The sequence below is a fragment of the Tachyglossus aculeatus genome, chromosome 19, assembly GCF_015852505.1.
Source record: "Tachyglossus aculeatus isolate mTacAcu1 chromosome 19, mTacAcu1.pri, whole genome shotgun sequence".
In the NCBI taxonomy this organism is placed as follows: domain Eukaryota; kingdom Metazoa; phylum Chordata; class Mammalia; order Monotremata; family Tachyglossidae; genus Tachyglossus; species Tachyglossus aculeatus.
Window position 1 is genome coordinate 1,539,153 of NC_052084.1, and position 16,811 is coordinate 1,555,963.

The following is a 16,811-nucleotide window of genomic DNA, read 5'->3' on the forward strand; positions in this document are numbered from 1 at the left end:
TCCTTTTGTGGCCATTAAACTGTGGAAATTGTTAAGCGCTTACCACGTAAGCCTCGACTCTCTCCAAGCGCTCAGACCGGATGGATTCTCTCATCCTCTCACGGTTCTGAAAATCTCCCTTCCAACGGAAAAACGGCTCCGGCTCCTCTAGCCCGACTTTGGAAGAGCGTTAGCTCTCACGTATGTCGCAAAACATTTCACAACGGGAAAAAGAAACATCGAACCACAACACGGAAACTGATTTCCAGGTCAAGAGCCTGTTGCTCAATTAGAGAAGAGGCTCTTACTTGGCCAGATTATCACACAGCTGGGAGGAACCGAGCAGAGCGAAGCTGTTGGAGGGGAGAGGTGAGGGGGTAAATGGGGTTGAGGGGTTGGAGGAAGGAAGAGGAGGAGGTTAGGAAGAAGAGAGGGGCAGGAAAAGCAGGAGCAGGAGGGGCACACGACGGGCAGAAATTCCGAAGCGGGAACAGAAAAGGGTGATTTCAAAGAACAAGTGAATTCCCCATTCTTTAAACTTGAACTTTTCCCTCCATCAACCTATTTCCCATCACCCCACCTCAGGGGAGTGTGTGGGAAACGGCCGAGATTGGAGTGAGTGACAAACTTAAAAAAAAACAAACCCAAGGAGAACAGTAAGGCTTGAATTTCAGGGGATTTAGCTAAGGTTTTTAATAAAACGTACATCAAAGACGCAGCCCAAAATGCTGGAAACCTAAGTCAAGAAACCCCAGCCGAACTATGAAGTTGAATTTTAAATGGGATTCTGGCCCAATCCGAGATGCTCTAACAGAGGTGTTCAAACCAGTGATCGCATTTTAGCCCAAATGGCGGAGGAAGAAAGCGGAAAAAAGTTAAAAGTTAAAAGGTCAACTTGAGGAGGAACTCTGAGCTAATTCCAAGGGACGTTTGGACGTGAACCGAAAGGGGGTCATTGGAAATTCTGTTTTCAAGTGGTTTCAAAGGGTTTTGAGTTCGGGAAAGTTCAGGAGGTAAGTAATACCATGGGCTTGGGTCTGCCCAGGCAAGCAGGCGTATGAGAAAGGGGCTGGGTTTGCGGGGGACGGTCCAGGCGATGGACCGGACCGGCAGAACTTCAAATTTCACCGGTGAAACCTCCTTTAGCAACTGCCCTGGATTCAACTACATTCACACCCGGGAGCAAATTTCAATTTCTTCCGCCCTCTCGAACAAGCCGGGTGATGGTCAGAACAAAAGGAATCATTTTTACCAGCGTTTCAATTCTGCGTTCCACCAAATCCGGTCACTCGGCTTTGCCATTCCTCTATGCAGTAGTAGTAACAAGACTAAAGTAGTAGCGTAGTAGTGGTTTAGGAAGAAGAATGGCCCAGTGGTTAGAGAAGCGGGAGAAGCAGCGTGGCTCAGTGGAAAGAGCCCGGGTTTTGGAGTCAGAGGTCGTGGGTTCAAATCCCAGCTCTGCCAATTGTCAGCTGGGTGACTTTGGGTAAGTCACTTCACTTCTCTGTGCCTCGGTTACCTCATCTGTAAAATGGGGATTAAGACTGTGAGCCCCCCGTGGGCCAACCTGATCACCTTGTAACCTCCCCAGCGCTTAGAACAGTGCTTTGCACATAATAAGTGCTTAATAAATGTCATTATTATTATTATCACCTTGTAACCTCCCCAGCACTTAGAACAGTGCTTTGCACATAGTAAGCGCTTAATAAATGCCATTATTATTATTAGAGCCCAAGACTGGGGTCAGAGGACCGGGGTTCTAATCCCGGTTCCACCAGCCATCTGCTGTGCGCCCTCCAGGCAAGTCACTTCCCTGGGCCTCAGTTTCCTCATCTGTAAATGGGGATTAAATGCTATGCCCTCTTCTTAGACTGGGATTCCCGTGTACGACAGGCAGGGTCCAACCTGAATATCCTGTATCTGCCCCAGCGCTTAGTACAGTGTTTGACACACAGTAAGCAGCGTGACCTCGTGGTTAGAGCCCGGGCCTGAAAGTTGGAAGATCATGGGTTCTAATCCCGCCTCCGCCACTGGTCTGCTGTGTGACCGTGGGCAAGTCGCTTCACTTCTCTGGGCCTCAGCTGCCTCACCTGTAAAACATGGGGATTATGAGCGTGAGCTCACTGTGGGATAGGGACTCGATTTGCTTCTATCCACCCCAACGTTTAGTACAGTGCCTGGCACATAGTAAGTGCTGAACAAATACCATCATTATTATTATTAAGCACTTAAATTCCGTAATAAAAATATCAGTATATTCAGTACAGTGCAAGATCACCTGTGGGTCTAAATCAGCGGCACCTTTTTTTTAAAAAGTAAAACCTTATAGTGACTGTCGACCAAATGAGCAATAAAACCTTCAGAATGAAAGCGTCTCTTCAAACAGGCTTTCTTGATTCCCACCCTTAAATCAACACAGATGGACTTTATTGGCCAATAATTGGTGAGAATTTCCACCTGGTGGAGTCTAGAACAACCCCCCCACACCCTTCTCCATAGGCCCTGGTTGTTTTTGAAGTCCCGTGGACTTGTGTGGCTCAGTGGAAAGAGCCTGGGCTTTGGAGTCAGAGGTCATGGGTTCAAATCCCGGCTCTGCCAACTGTCGGCTGTGGGACTTTGGGCACATCTGAGCCTCAGTTCCCTCATCTGTCAAATGGGGATGAAGACTGGGAGCCCCACGTGGGACAACCTGATCACCTTGTAATCTCCCCAGCGCTTAGAACAGTGCTTTGCACATAGTAAGCACTTAATAAATGCCATTATTATTATTATTATTGTGGCCACAAACCTGGAAGTCAGGATGCCCGGGTTCTGATCTTTGCTCTGCCACTTGTCTGCTGGGTGACCTTGGGCAAGTTACTTCACTTCTCTGTGCCTCAATTCCTTCATCTGCCAAATGGGGATTCAATACCTGTTGTCCCCGTCTTCTTAAACTGTAAGCCCCACGTGGGACCTAATTCTCTTGTATCTACCCCAACGCTTAATACAGTGCTTGACATACAGTAATAATAATAATGATGGCATTTATTAAGTGCTTACTATGTGCAAAGCACTGTTCTAAGCACTGGGGAGGTTACAAGGTGATCAGGTTGTCCCACGGGGGGCTCACAGTCTTCATCCCCATTTTACAGATGGGGGAACTGAGGCCCAGAGAAGTGAAGTGACTTGCCCAAAGTCACCCAGCTGACAATTGGCAGAGCCGGGATTTGAACCCAAGACCTCTGACTCCAAAGCCTGGGCTCTTTCCACTGAGCCACACCTAACATCCTCTAGACTGTGAGCCCATTGTTGGGTAGGGACCGTCTCTATTTTATCTGTACATATTTATTTTATTTATTTTATTTTGTTAATATGTTTTGTTCTCTGTCTCCCCCTTCTAGACTGTGAGCCCACCGCTGGGTACGGACCGTCTCTATATGTTGCCAACTTGTACTTCCTAAGCGCTTAGTACAGTGCTCTGCATATATTAAGCGCTCAATACGATTTAATGAATATGTTGCCAACTTGTATTCCAAAGCGCTTAGTACAATGCTCTGCACACAGTAAGCGCTCAATAAATATGATTGAATGAATGAATCACTATTGTTATTATTATTATTATTATTAATGCCACCCAGAAAAATTTCAAGACTGACTTGCTCCATTGCTCTTACCTCCTCCCCTCGCCCCGCAGCACTTCTGTAAATATCTGTAATTTTATTTATTTATACTGTCTATTTACCTATATTGCCATGTCTCCCCCCACACCCCCAGACTGCAAGCTTGCTGTAAGCAGGGACTGTCTCTCTTGATTGCTGTACTGTACTTTTCCAAGCACTCAGTACAGTGCTCTGCACATAGTAAGTGCTTAATAAATACGATTAAATGAAGGACTGCCTCAGCTCTGCCTGTGTTGCAGCATGAAGCAGCAGCCCCCTGGGTTGCGCTTTGAAAAACAGAGGAAGTCAGGCAGACTAGAATCAACTGACACAGCATGCCCACAGACAGGCAACTACCCAAAGATTTCCTGGAAGTGATTATTATTTTATTTTTTTTTTAGTGAATTCCCAGACCCTCTCCAGATAATCCTTCTGGGCAAAGCCGCTTGAGAGTGCACGCTAAATACCTGGGTAATAAACACAATTTACAATACGATAAACACAATTGCTTTTCTACTCCGGGCCTCAGTTCCCTCATCTGGAAAATGGGGATGAAGACTGGGAGCCCCCCGTGGGACCACCTGATCACCTTGTAACCTCCCCAGTGCTTAGAACAGTGCTTTGGACATAGTAAGCGCTTAATAAATGCCATTATTATTATTATTATTATTATAGATTATTATCTAGCTCTCTTCCCCCCTTCAAGGCCCTGCTGAGAGCTCACCTCCTCCAGGAGGCCTTCCCAGACTGAGCCCCTTCCTTCCTCTCCCCCTCGTCCCCCTCTCCATCCCCCCCATCTTACCTCCTTCCCTTCCCCACAGCACCTGTATATATGTATATATGTTTGTACATATTTATTACTCTATTTATTTATTTATTTTACTTGTACATATCTTTTCTTTTTATTTTATTTTGTTAGTATGTTTGGTTTTGTTCTCTGTCTCCCCCTTTTAGACTGTGAGCCCACTGTTGGGTAGGGACTGTCTCTATATGTTGCCAATTTGTACTTCCCAAGTGCTTAGTACAGTGCTCTGCACATAGTAAGCGCTCAATAAATACGATTGATGATGATGATGATGATTTCTCAGCCACCAAAGGAATGGGGGTGCAACTCTTCCGCAGATATCGCCACCACCAAAAGCCACTTTCCCAAAAACTGACGATATTTTTACCATTTTGAACTAAAGAACTTGAGCGCTGACAGAAAACTGGGACAGGATGAAAGCAACAGACTAGAGTACATGGAATAAATCTGAATTCCCTAGATGAATCACAGATCTTCCCAGCACGCTGAGTGAAAGCGGAATTACTTGGAAAAAATACAGCAGGAGCAAACTTTTTAGTGAGAAAATGTACACTTCAGACATTTGTTAGCTATGCATTTAGAAGACCTGAATTGTCCAATATTTCCGAAAGTCGAGAACCTCATCTGAATACCGCACTGTCCACCTTTTCCAGCAAATCATTTTTGTTTCCTCTTGGGGCAACTTGAAGTTTCACAATTTGGCTTCTCTACGCAAAGTCACAAAATAAGATTTTTCCTCGCCTTTCCCCGCAGTTAGCAAATAACGCTCACCATTTCCAAGTGGGGCAAAAAGGGCAGAAGAGGTTCAAAAAGACAAATAACGGATGTGAAGAAGTTATTTTGCGGATGGGGGGGGGGAACTGTGGGTGAGGAGAACAGGGAATGGCCAAATAAAAACTGTACTCCGACGCTACACTTCAAAACCATGCGCACTCAGCTATTGTTTCAACAGGAAAGATGAGAGCACGTAATTCCTGAGACATTCCTGAACTTTTTGATTTCTACAAGCAACACAAAATACTAGCGCTCATTTGACCAAGGCTTTTCCCCAGCTGTTACTACAGCGAGACACGATGTATAATTTCTGCGGCTTATCCTCAATAATCCTCAAATAAGTCTCAGATAGGGATGTTAGTAAAGTACGGTGAAGGACCAGAACGGTGCCTGGCTTGCCGGGTTATATCAGAAGCCCCCTCAGAGACACGATATATAATTTCTCCAGCTTAAAATAATCCTCAAATAGTCTCAGATAGGGATGTCGGGAAAGTACAGTAGGGGACCAGCACAGTGCTGGCTTGCCCTTTTTAGAGACATGACAGAATTCATCTAAAGAGCATTCTTCATGAGTCTGTTGATCGATATAATGCTTAATGGCACCAAATAAACGCTAAAAGCCGGAATAGACGGACTGGTTTGTCCAAAAAAAAATACATCCATCAACACAAGAGCTTCTGGAGGAGAAAGAGACGGTTAAGAAATAAACCGTCAGTTCTGGAATGACAGAAGCCGTGCTGCAGCTGTACTGGAAAGAGATTACGATCAATATTAAGTCGCTACCGGTTAACTTCCTTCTTTTCACGTTTCATCTCACTGTGGAGTCAGAGCCGAAGCCAGCCGCCCCGCATGGTGGGCACAACGCCTAAAATTTCATCTGCGGCGTGGTTTGGGTCATCAGTCTAACCCGGCTCTCCGGGAGGTCGTCGAGGCCAGAGACGGGCATGGATGGGCACAGAAGCAGGTGAAAGTCTCCCCTCACCCTCCCCAATGCCAAGCCCTCGGGGAATCGTGGTTCTGAGCGCGAGATCCCTGGTGACACGGCCAGGCCCTCCGCTAGCCCATAGCTGTGGCCGGAAGGGGAAGGGAGGGGTAATAGGATGAGGTGGGTAATAATAATGGCATTTGTTAAGCGCTTACTATGTGCAAAGCACTGTTCTAAGCGCTGGGGGGGGGGGGATTCAAGGTGATCAAGTTGTCCCACGTGGGGCTCACAGTCTTAATCCCCAGTTTACAGATGAGTAACTGAGGCTCAGAGAAGTTAAGTGACTTGCCCAATGTCACACAGCAGACATGCGAAGGAGCCGGCGGCCAGAGTGGGCCTTCTGATGACTGTAGTGGAGGTCCCTGGGGATGCTGGGTCCCAGGGCAGTGGCTACTAGTGCCCGATTCTTGGTTGCCCCCACACAGACAGCATCCTTCAGGGCAGCGGGTACTGATGCTAACGAGAAAAGGAAGCCACGGGTTTGACCGAACCGTAGCGGGCCTACTCCAACCCAAACACACAAAAACACAAAAATCTCATTAGAGGAAAACTCACCCCTGACAGGTCCTAACCCGCACAGGTCTTCTTTGGCTAAAGACCCGAGCTTATGGATAGGAACTGGATCTCAAGGCGGGTTTTCCCGTCCTTCGGGTTTCCTACTGCCAGCTGTCTAATCTCCCCTGTCCCTTTAACCCTTCCTCACCGCCCAGCCACGAGGCCTGCTTCCCCACAACCCCTGTCGAGGATGGAACGGCTCTCCCCGAAACGACAGCCCAGGGTGAGAGCTTCATTCCTCCTGCCAGGCCCAAGAGGGTCTGGGAAGCCAGCCCATGGACGATGGTGAGGATGGGGAGAGGCAGACAGCAGCAACGGAGGGGACGGGATGAGAAGAAGGGAGAGGAGGAGAAGAAGGGAGAGTGGCAGGGAGGGGAAAAAGGGAGAGTGCCAGGGAGCAGAGGAGGATAAGGGAGTGCAGAAGGGAGGGGAAAAAAGGGGAGAGCAGAAGGGAGCAGAGGGGAAGAAGGGAGAGCAGAAGGGAGGGGAAGAAGGGAGAGCAGAAGGGAGGGGAAGAAGGGAGAGCAGAAGGGAGGGGAAGAAGGGAGAGCAGAAGGGAGTGGAGGGGAAGAAGGGAGAGCAGAAGGGAGCAGAGGGGAAGAAGGGAGAGCAGAAGGGAGGGGAGGAGAAGAAGAGAGACCAGCAGAAAGAGAGCACCAGAAAAAAAGAAGGGAGAGCAGCAGGGAGGGGAGGAGAAGAAGGGAGAGCAGCAGAAAGGAGAGAAGGGAGAGCAGCAGAAAAGAAGGGAGAGCAGCAGGGAGAGGAGAAGGGAGAGAAGCAGAAAGGAGAGAAGAAGGGAGAGCAGCAGCAGGGAGGGGAGGAGAAGAAGGGAGAGCAGCAGAAAGGAGAGAAGGGAGAGCACCAGAAAAGAAGGAAGAGCAGCAGGGAGAGAAGGGAGAGCAGCAGAAAGGAGAGAAGAAGGGAGAGCAGCAGCAGCAGGGAGGGAAGGAGGAGAAGAGAGGACAGCAGCAGGGTGGGAAGGAGGGGAAAAAGGGAGAGTAGCAGCAGCAGCAGGGAGGGAAGGAGAAGGGCGAGTAGCAGCAGGGAGAGGAGGGGAGTGGGGGAGAAAGGAGAGGAAGGTAGTGAGGAGACAGGCTGTGGTGCCGGCGGGGCAGGGGGGCGGAGGCGGCGGCGGCGGCGACGATGACAGGGAAAGGCGATGATGATGACAGGGAAAGGCGAAATCCCTGCGGCGGGGAGGAGGCTGGCACCAACAAGCCCTCGGCCTCCCTGTCCGCTGGGGCCGGGGGCACGACCTGGGGCAGGATGAGGGGCAGGGGCCGGAGGAGGGGCAGGGGAAAGACGAGGGGCAGGCCCAGAACCAGGCCCAGGGGCAGGACGTGGGGCAGGGGCAGGAGGAAGGGCAGGCCCAGGACCAGGGGCAGGGCAGGAGGCCCGGGCAGGCCCAGAACCAGGCCCAGGGGCAGGAGACCCGGGCAGGGGCAGGGCGAGGGGCAAGACCAGGGGCAGGGGCAGAGCAGGAGGCGTGGACAGGCCCAGAACCGGGCCCACGGGCAGGAGAAGGAGGAAGGGCAGGCCCAGGACCAGGGGCACAGCAGGAGGCCCGGGCAGGCCCAGAACCGGGCCCAGGGGCAGGACCAGGAGCAGGAGGAAGGGCAGGCCCAGGACCAAGGGCAGGGCAGGAGGCCCGGGCAGGCCCAGAACCAGGAGGGGGGGGGGGGCAGGGGCAGGACGAGGAGCAGGACCAAGAAGAGGGGGAGGACCAGGGGCAGGGGCAGGGCCAGGGCAGGAGGCCAGGGCAGGAGGCCAGGGCAGGGGCAGGACAAGGGGCAGGGGCAGGACAAGGGGGAGGACCAGGGACAGGGGCAGGACAGGAGGCCCGGGCAGGCCCAGAACCGGGCCCAGGGGCAGGACGAGGAGCAGGACCAAGAAGAGGGGGAGGACCAGGGGCAGGACCAGGGCCAGGGCAGGAGGCCAGGGCAGGGGCAGGACAAGGGGCAGGGGCAGGACAAGGGGGAGGACCAGGGACAGGGGCAGGACAGGAGGCCCGGGCAGGCCCAGAACCGGGCCCAGGGGCAGGAGGAGGAGGAGGAGGAGGAGAAGGAGGAGGAGGAGGAGAAGGAGGAGAAGGAGGAGAAGGAGGAGGAGGAGCAGGAGGAGAAGGAGCAGGCCCTGCCTCAGCCCCCTTAGTTGTGGGCTGCCCCCCGCCCAAGGAAGTTGTTCCCCCCAGCCGCCACACTCCGCCGGGTTGGGGGGAGGGGAGGCAGGGGGCGGCTCTCCCCGCTCTCACCTGCTGGTCCCTGGGCCCCACCGCTCGGGAGGAGCAGGAGCAGGAGCGGGAGCGGGAGCAGGAGGAACAGGAGCAGCAGGGGGAGGCTGATGGGCCCGGGCCTCTCCGCCCTCCGTAACCCAGGAAACGGGGGGACACCGCCCCCTCCCCACCGCCCCCGCCTCCGCGCCTGCGCAGCGCGCTCCTCCGCCCCGCCCCCCGGGAGCCTCCTGTGACGTCACGGACAGCCGGCCAATGGCGAGCGGAGGGGGCGGGGCCGGCGGCCCGGATTCCCCCGGCGCGCGCCCGGCGGGCCAGCCATTCATTCATTCATTCATTCATTCATTCATTCATTCATTCATTCATTCATTCATTCATTTCCATCGGATTGATGGAGCGCTCACTGCGTGCACAGCGCTGTACTAAGCGCTTGGAAAGTCCAAGTCGGCAACAGATGGAGCCGGTCCCTACCCGACAGCGGGCTCACAGTCTAGAAGGGGGAGACAGACGACAAAACATGAAAAAATGAAGTTCATTCTTGCATAATAATAATAATGATGGCATTTATTAAGCGCTTACTACGTGCAATGCACTGTTCTAAGCGCTGGGGAGGTTACAAGGTGATCAGACTGTCCCACGGGGGGCTCACAGTCTTCATCCCCGTTTGACAGATGAGGTCACTGAGGCCCAGAGAATAAATAATAAATAATAATGGTATTTATTAAGCGCTTACTATGTGCAAAGCACTATTCTAAGCGCTGGGGAGGTTACAAGGTGATCAGATTGTCCCACGGGGGGCTCACAGTCTTCGTCCCCGTTTGACAGATGAGGTCACTGAGGCCCAGAGAATAAATAATAAATAATAATGGCATTTATTAAGCGCTTACTATGTGCAAAGCACTGTTCTAAGCGCTGGGGAGGTTACAAGGTGATCAGATTGTCCCACGGGGGACTCACAGTCTTCATCCCCATTTTACAGATGAGGGAACTGAGGCCCAGAGAAGTGACTTGCCCAAAGTCACACAGCTGACAAGTGGTGGAGCCGGGATTAGAACTCACAACCTCTGACTCCCAAATCCGGGCTCTTTCCACTGAGTCACGCCGCTTGATTCATAATTAATAATAATTAAAATAATAATGATGGTATTTGTTAAGCGTTTACTAGGTGCCGACCGCTGTTCTGAGCGCTGGGGGAGATACAAGGTGATCAGGTTGTCCCACGTGGGGCTCACAGTCTTCATCCCCATTTTACAGATGAGGGAACTGAGGCCCAGAGAAGTGAAGGGACTTGCCCAAGGTCACACAGCAGACGTGTGGCAGAGCCAGGATTAGAACCCATGACTTCTGACTCCTAGGCCCGTGCTGTTTCCACTGAGTCTCGTTGATTGATTCATAGTTAATAATAATTAAAATAATAATGAGCCCACTGTTGGGTAGGGGCTGTCTCTATATATCACCAACTTGTACTTTCCAAGCGCTTAGTACAGTGCTCTGCACACAGTAAGTGCTCAATAAATACGATTGATTGAATGATGGTATTTGTTAAGCACTTACTAGGTGCCAGGCACTGTAACAATAATAATAATAATAATAATAATAATAATAATAATAATAATAACAATAATGACATTTGTTAAGTGCTTACTAGGTGCCAGGCATTGTACTAAGGTCTGGGATGGAGCGCTGACACCAGGCTTGGGAGTCCGGGTTCATGGGTTCAAATCCTGCCCCCACCACTTGTCAGCTGTGTGACTTTGGGCAAGTCTTGCTTTGTGCCTCAGTGACCTCATCTGAAAATGGGGATGAAGTCTGTGAGCCCTACGTGGGACAACCTGATTACCTTGTATCTACCCCAGTAACCACTTAACAAATACCATCATTATTATGATTATTAATAATTATTATTATTATATTATTATTATAAGCAGCGTGACTCAGTGGAAAGAGCCCGGGCTTTGGAGTCAGAGGTCATGGGTTCAAATCCCAGCTCCACCAACTGTCAGCTGTGTGACTTTGGGCAAGTCACTTCACTTCTCTGGGCCTCAGTTACCTCATCTGTAAAATGGGGATTAAAACTGTGAGCCCCCCATGGGACAACCTGATAACCTTGTAACCTCCCCAGTGCTTAGAACAGTGCTTTGCACATAATAAGCACTTAATGAATGCCATTATTATTATTATTATTATTAATTGGCGGAGCTGGGATTAGAACCCATGACCTTTGACTCCGAAGCCTGTGGCCTTTCCACTGAGCCATGCTGCTTCTCATGTATTTATCATGCATTTATGTGCCAAGCCTTATAGAGTTTAGATTAGAGGCTCATTCTAAGTAATAGCTGGAGTAGGTATTTTATCCCCATTTTACATATGGGAATCTGAGGCACAGCATGGTAATCAATCAATCAATCAATCGTAGTTATTGAGCGTTTACTGTGTGCAGAGCACTGTACTAAGCGCTTGGGAAGTCCAAGTCGGCAACACATAGCGACAGTCCCTACCCAACAGCGGGCTCACAGTCTAGAAGGGGGAGACAGAGAACAAAACCAAACATACTGACAAAATAAAATAAATAGAATAGATATGTATAAGTAAGATAAATAAATAAATAAATAAGATAAGTAAATAAGTTAAATAAATAAATAGGTACATAAATAAGATAACTAAATAAATGAATAAGATAAATAAATAGGATAAATAAATAATAGATAGATAAATAAATAAATAGATAAATAAATAAATAAGATAAATAAATAGGATAAATAAATAATAGATAGATAAATAAATAAATTGATAAATAAATAAATAAAAAGATAAATACATAGCTAAATAAATAGATAGATAGATAGATAAATAAGATAAATAAATAAATAAATAACTTAGTAACTTATCCAAGGTCACATGACAGACAATGGATGGAACCAGGATAAAATCCAGGTCTCCAGACTCTCCGTTCTGCGTTTCTTTCCGCTAGACTGGACTTCCCTGGAACTACGTGGAGAGGTAGTGTGGAAGTGTATATGTCTGTTTATCGTTATATTGTTCTGTCCTGAGTGATGATGATGATGATGACGGCATTTATTAAGCGCTTACTATGTGCTTAAGTGCTCCCCGTTCTAAGCGCTGGGGAGGTTACAAGGTGATCAGGTTGTCCCACGGGGTGGGCTCCCAGTCTTAATCCCCATTTTCCAGATGAGGGACTGAGGCCCAGAGAAGTGAAGTGACTCGCCCAAAGTCACTCAGCTGACACTTGGCGGAGCAGGGATTTGAACCCATGACCTCTGACTCCAAAGCCCGTGTTCTTTCCACTGAGCCATGCTGCTTCTCAGCAGCACTGAGCCACGCTGGGTGCTTCGTACAGTGCTCTGCCCACGGTAGACGCTGAATAAATGCGATTGAATGAATGGAAAAAAAACACAACTCAGATCCCGGAGTCAGAAGATTCAGGATGAAGATGCTTCTCTGGCCTATTGCGTCAATCCAAGCAAGTCACTTACCCATTTTAAAGGCCTGGTGTTCTCATCTGCAAAATGGGGATGATGATTCTGCTCTCCCTCTCTCGCAGGGCTGAGATGAGGCAAAAATGAGATCACCGAGGTGAAGATGTTTGGGAAAAAAATAAGCGTCCTACAGATTTATTCATTCCCCCGCCCCCTTCCCAGCCCCACAGCACTTATGTACATATCTGGAATTTATTTTAATATCTGTCTTCCCCTCTGGACTGTAAGCTCCCAGTGGGCAGAGTATGTGTCTTCCAGCTCTGCCGTATTGTATTCTCCCAAGCGCTTAGTACAGGGCTTGGCACGTGATAAACACTCAAGAAATAGCCCCTTCCTTCCTCTCCCCCTCGTCCCCCTCTCTATCCCCCGCATCTTACCTCCTTCCCTTCCCCACAGCACCTGTGTATATGTATATATGTTTGTACAGATTTATTGCTCTATTTATTTATTTATTGTACTTGTACCTATCTATTCTATTTATTTTATTTTGTTAGTATATTTGGTTTTGTTCTCTGTCTCCCCCTTCTAGACTGTGAGCCCGCTGTCGGGTAGGGGCCGTCTCTATATGTTGCCAGCTTGTACTTCCCAAGTGCTTAGTACAGTGCTCTGCCCACAGTAAGCGCTCAATAAATACAATTGATTGATTGATTGATTGAAATACCAATGATTGATTACTGTGTGCCAAGGACTGTATTATGCTCTGGGGAGAAGCAGCGTGGCTCAGTGGAAAGAGCCCGGGCTTTGGAGGCACAGGTCATGGGTTCAAATCCCGGGTCTGCCAATTGTCAGCTGGGTGACTTTGGGCAAGTCACTTCACTTCTCTGGGCCTCCGTTACCTCATCTGGAAAATGGGGATTAAGGCTGTGAGCCCCCCGTGGGACAACCTGATCACCTTGTAACCTCCCCAGCGCTTAGGATAGTGCTTTGCACATAGTAAGTGCTTAATAAATGCCATCATTATTATTATCTGCAAAATGGGGGTGATGATTCTGCTCTCCCTCTCTCGCAGGGCTGAGATGAGGCAAAAATGAGATCACCGAGGTGAAGATGCTTGGGAAAAAAGTAAGCGTCCTACAGATTTATTCATCACCCCCACTTCCCAGCCCCACAGCACTTATGTACATATCTGGAATTTATTTTAATATCTGTCTTCCCCTCTGGACTGTAAGCTCCCAGTGGGCAGAGTATGTGTCTTCCAGCTCTGCCGTATTGTATTCTCCCAAGCGCTTAGTACAGCGCTCGGCACATGATAAACACTCAAGAAATACCAGTGATTGATTACTGTGTGCCAAGGACTGTATTATGCTCTGGGGAGAAGCAGCGTGGTTCAGTGGAAAGAACACGGGCTTGGGACTTAGAACAGTGCTTTGCACATAGTAAGCGCTTAATAGATGCCATCACAATTATTATTATTATTATTGGAAGTCAGAGGTCATGGGTTCTAATTCTGGCTCCGCCACTTATCAGCTGTGGCAGGACACTTAACTCCTCTGTGCCTCAGTTACCTCATCTGTAAAATGGGGGTTAAGATTGTGAGCCCCACGTGAGACAGCCTGATCACCTTGTATCCCCCCAGCGCTTAGAACAGTGCTCTGCACATAATAAGCGCTTAATAAATGCCATCAAAAAAATGCCATCATTATAATAAGCACTTAACAAATAACAACATGATTATCTTCTAGACTGTGAGCCCATTGTTGGGTAGGGACCATCTCTGTTGCCGATTTGTACTTCCCAAGCGCTTAGTCCAGTGCTCTGCACACAGTAAGCGCTCAATAAATACTATTGAATGAATGAATGAATGAACAAATAATAATGATGGTATTTGTTAAGCGCTTACTATATACCATCATCATTATTATTATTATTATTATGATTTCCACCCTCGAGAATTTTGCAATTTATCAAGAGAAGTCAGACGCTGAAATAAATTACGGGGAGGACCTTGATCACCCCACGTTTAGCCAAAAAAATATTTTCCCTGAAATATCTGGGAAATATGCCTGAAATATCTAGACTGTGAGCCCACTGTTGGGTAGGGGCCGTCTCTCTATGTTGCCAACTTGTACATCCCAAGCGCTCAGTACAGCGCTCTGCACACAGTAAGCGCTCAATAAATACGGCTGACTGAATGAATGAATCTGGGGAACCGAGGCCCGCGCTGACTCCTGAGCCTGAAACATCCGAGTCGTTTTCTAGTGCCCACGGTCTCAGTTTCTCCCTGACTGCTGATGGGAGTCACACATTTGCCCGGGAACATATGGCACTTCATAAATACTTGCCAACTGTTTGTGAGATGAAAAGGCTGCTCGACTTCCATTAGCGTGAAGCTACATATCGCCAGGACGGCTGAGGGGAGATGAAAGTTATCATCCTCCAAGCGGCCAAGTGATCTTTTCCTTCGATTCCAATCTCTTTTTTTGAATGGCATTTGTTACGCACTTACTATGTGCCAGGCACTGTTCTAATAATAATAATAATAATGATAATGGCAGCTGGCGGGTCCTTGGACACCCCCCAGAATTCCAACTTCCTGGCCTGAGGGACCCCCTTCTAGACTGTGAGCCCACTGCTGGGTAGGGACCGTCTCTATATGTTGCCAGCTTGTCCTTCCCAAGCGCTTAGTCCAGTGCTCTGCATACAGTAAGCGCTCAATAAATACGATTGAATGAATGAATGAACGGATGCACACAGAAAGCGCTCAATAAATACGATTGACTGACATTACAGTCTTTCCCCCCGGCCCCTCCTTCCACCAGCCAAAACAGTTGCAGTGCTTCGTTTTATCATCATCAATCGTATTTATTGAGCGCTTACTGTGTGCAGAGCACTGTACTGTCATTTTATAAAAGGCCCTTGGGGCTGCAGGGTGAATTTTTTTGTTTTTTAAAAAAAGCATTTTAACAGTGCTGTGGTCATACTGTGGTGATGTCTCTATATACGCTTTCTCCTTTAAAACGGAGACCGAGAGCTGGCTTGCTTTGCACCCAGTTTTAGCATTAATTATTCACGAACTTATTTTTAGTCCACTGTCTCACCTGACCGAGTCACTCTTTTACCGTAAGGGATTTGTGTCAAAAGGAGAGATTCCTTGAAATCCCACAAAAGCGTGTCGGGAAGCTCTCAAAGGAACTTTAAGGGAGGTAGTGCGGCCTCACAGAAAGAACTGAGGGGCCAGGGATTAGTATCCTCTTTTTTTTTCCAAGAAGAAGGAACTGAGACCCAGGGAGGATAAGAGACTTGCCCCGGGTCACGCAGCGGTTGTGTGGTGGAGCCGGATTTGAACTCAGATCCTCTGATTCCCAAGCCTGGGCTCGCTCCATTAGATCAGCGCTTAGAACAGTGCTTTGCACATAGTAAGCGCTTAATAAATATTATTATTATTATTATTATTATTATCACCTCCTCCTGTCCTCCTTTTCCTCCTCGGAAGTGTCAGACAGGCAGCAAGACCCTGGACAATGGAAGTCACGGGATCCATCACCGTCTGGTACTTGGAAAACAGCAAGAGGAGGCTGACGGCTTTTTTAAAAACAGTGTTTGTTAAGCATCTACTATGTGCCAAGCACTGTACTAAGCACGGGGGTTGATACAAGGTAAATGAGGTTGACACAGTGCTTGTTCCACACAGGGAAGAGACTGTCATCTCCCTATTAATCGAATCGCCTCAGGCAGGTCACTTTCATTCATTCATTCATTCAATCGTATTTATTGAGCGCTGACTGTGTGCACAGCACTGCGCTAAGCGCTTGGGAAGTCCAAGTTGGCAACATAAAGAGACGGTCCCTCCCCAACATCGGGCTCACAAGCTAGGAGGGGGAGACAGACAACAAAGCAAAACATATGAACAGGTGTCAAGTCATCGGAATAAACAGAAGTAAAGCTAGATGCGCATCGTTAACAAAATAAAATAAATAGAATAGTAAATATGTACAAGTAAATACTAATAATAATAACGAAGGCATTTATTAAATGCTATTTATTTTATTTTGTTAGTATGGTTTGGTTTTGTTCTCTGTCTCCCCCTTTTAGACTGTGAGCCCACTGTTGGGTAGGGACTGTCTCTAGATGTTGCCAATTTGTACTTCCCAAGCACTTAGTACAGTGCTCTGCACATAGTAAGCACTCAATAAATACGATTGATGATGATGATGATGCTGTGCAAAGCACTGTCCTAAGCGCTGGGGAGGTTACAACGTGATCAGATTGTCCCACGGGGGGGCTCACAGTCTTAATCCCCATTTTACAGATGAGGTAACTGAGGCGCAGAGAAGTAAAGTGACTTGCCCAAAGTCACACAGCTGACAATTGGCGGAGGCGGGATTTGAACCGATGACCTCTGACTCCC

At 48.5% G+C, this 16,811-nt stretch overlaps 1 protein-coding gene across 2 annotated transcripts in view; it reads right to left on the reverse strand.

Annotated features, from left to right (window-relative positions):
* LYST (lysosomal trafficking regulator) overlaps window positions 1-9,040 on the reverse strand; it is a 155,058-nt gene extending 146,018 nt beyond the window's left edge. For both annotated transcript variants that reach the window (XM_038760742.1, XM_038760741.1), the window contains exon 1: window positions 8,988-9,040. The gene's annotated coding sequence lies outside the window, so the exon portion shown is untranslated. The remainder of the gene's footprint in view (window positions 1-8,987) is intronic.
* Window positions 9,041-16,811: the final 7,771 nt, after the last annotated feature.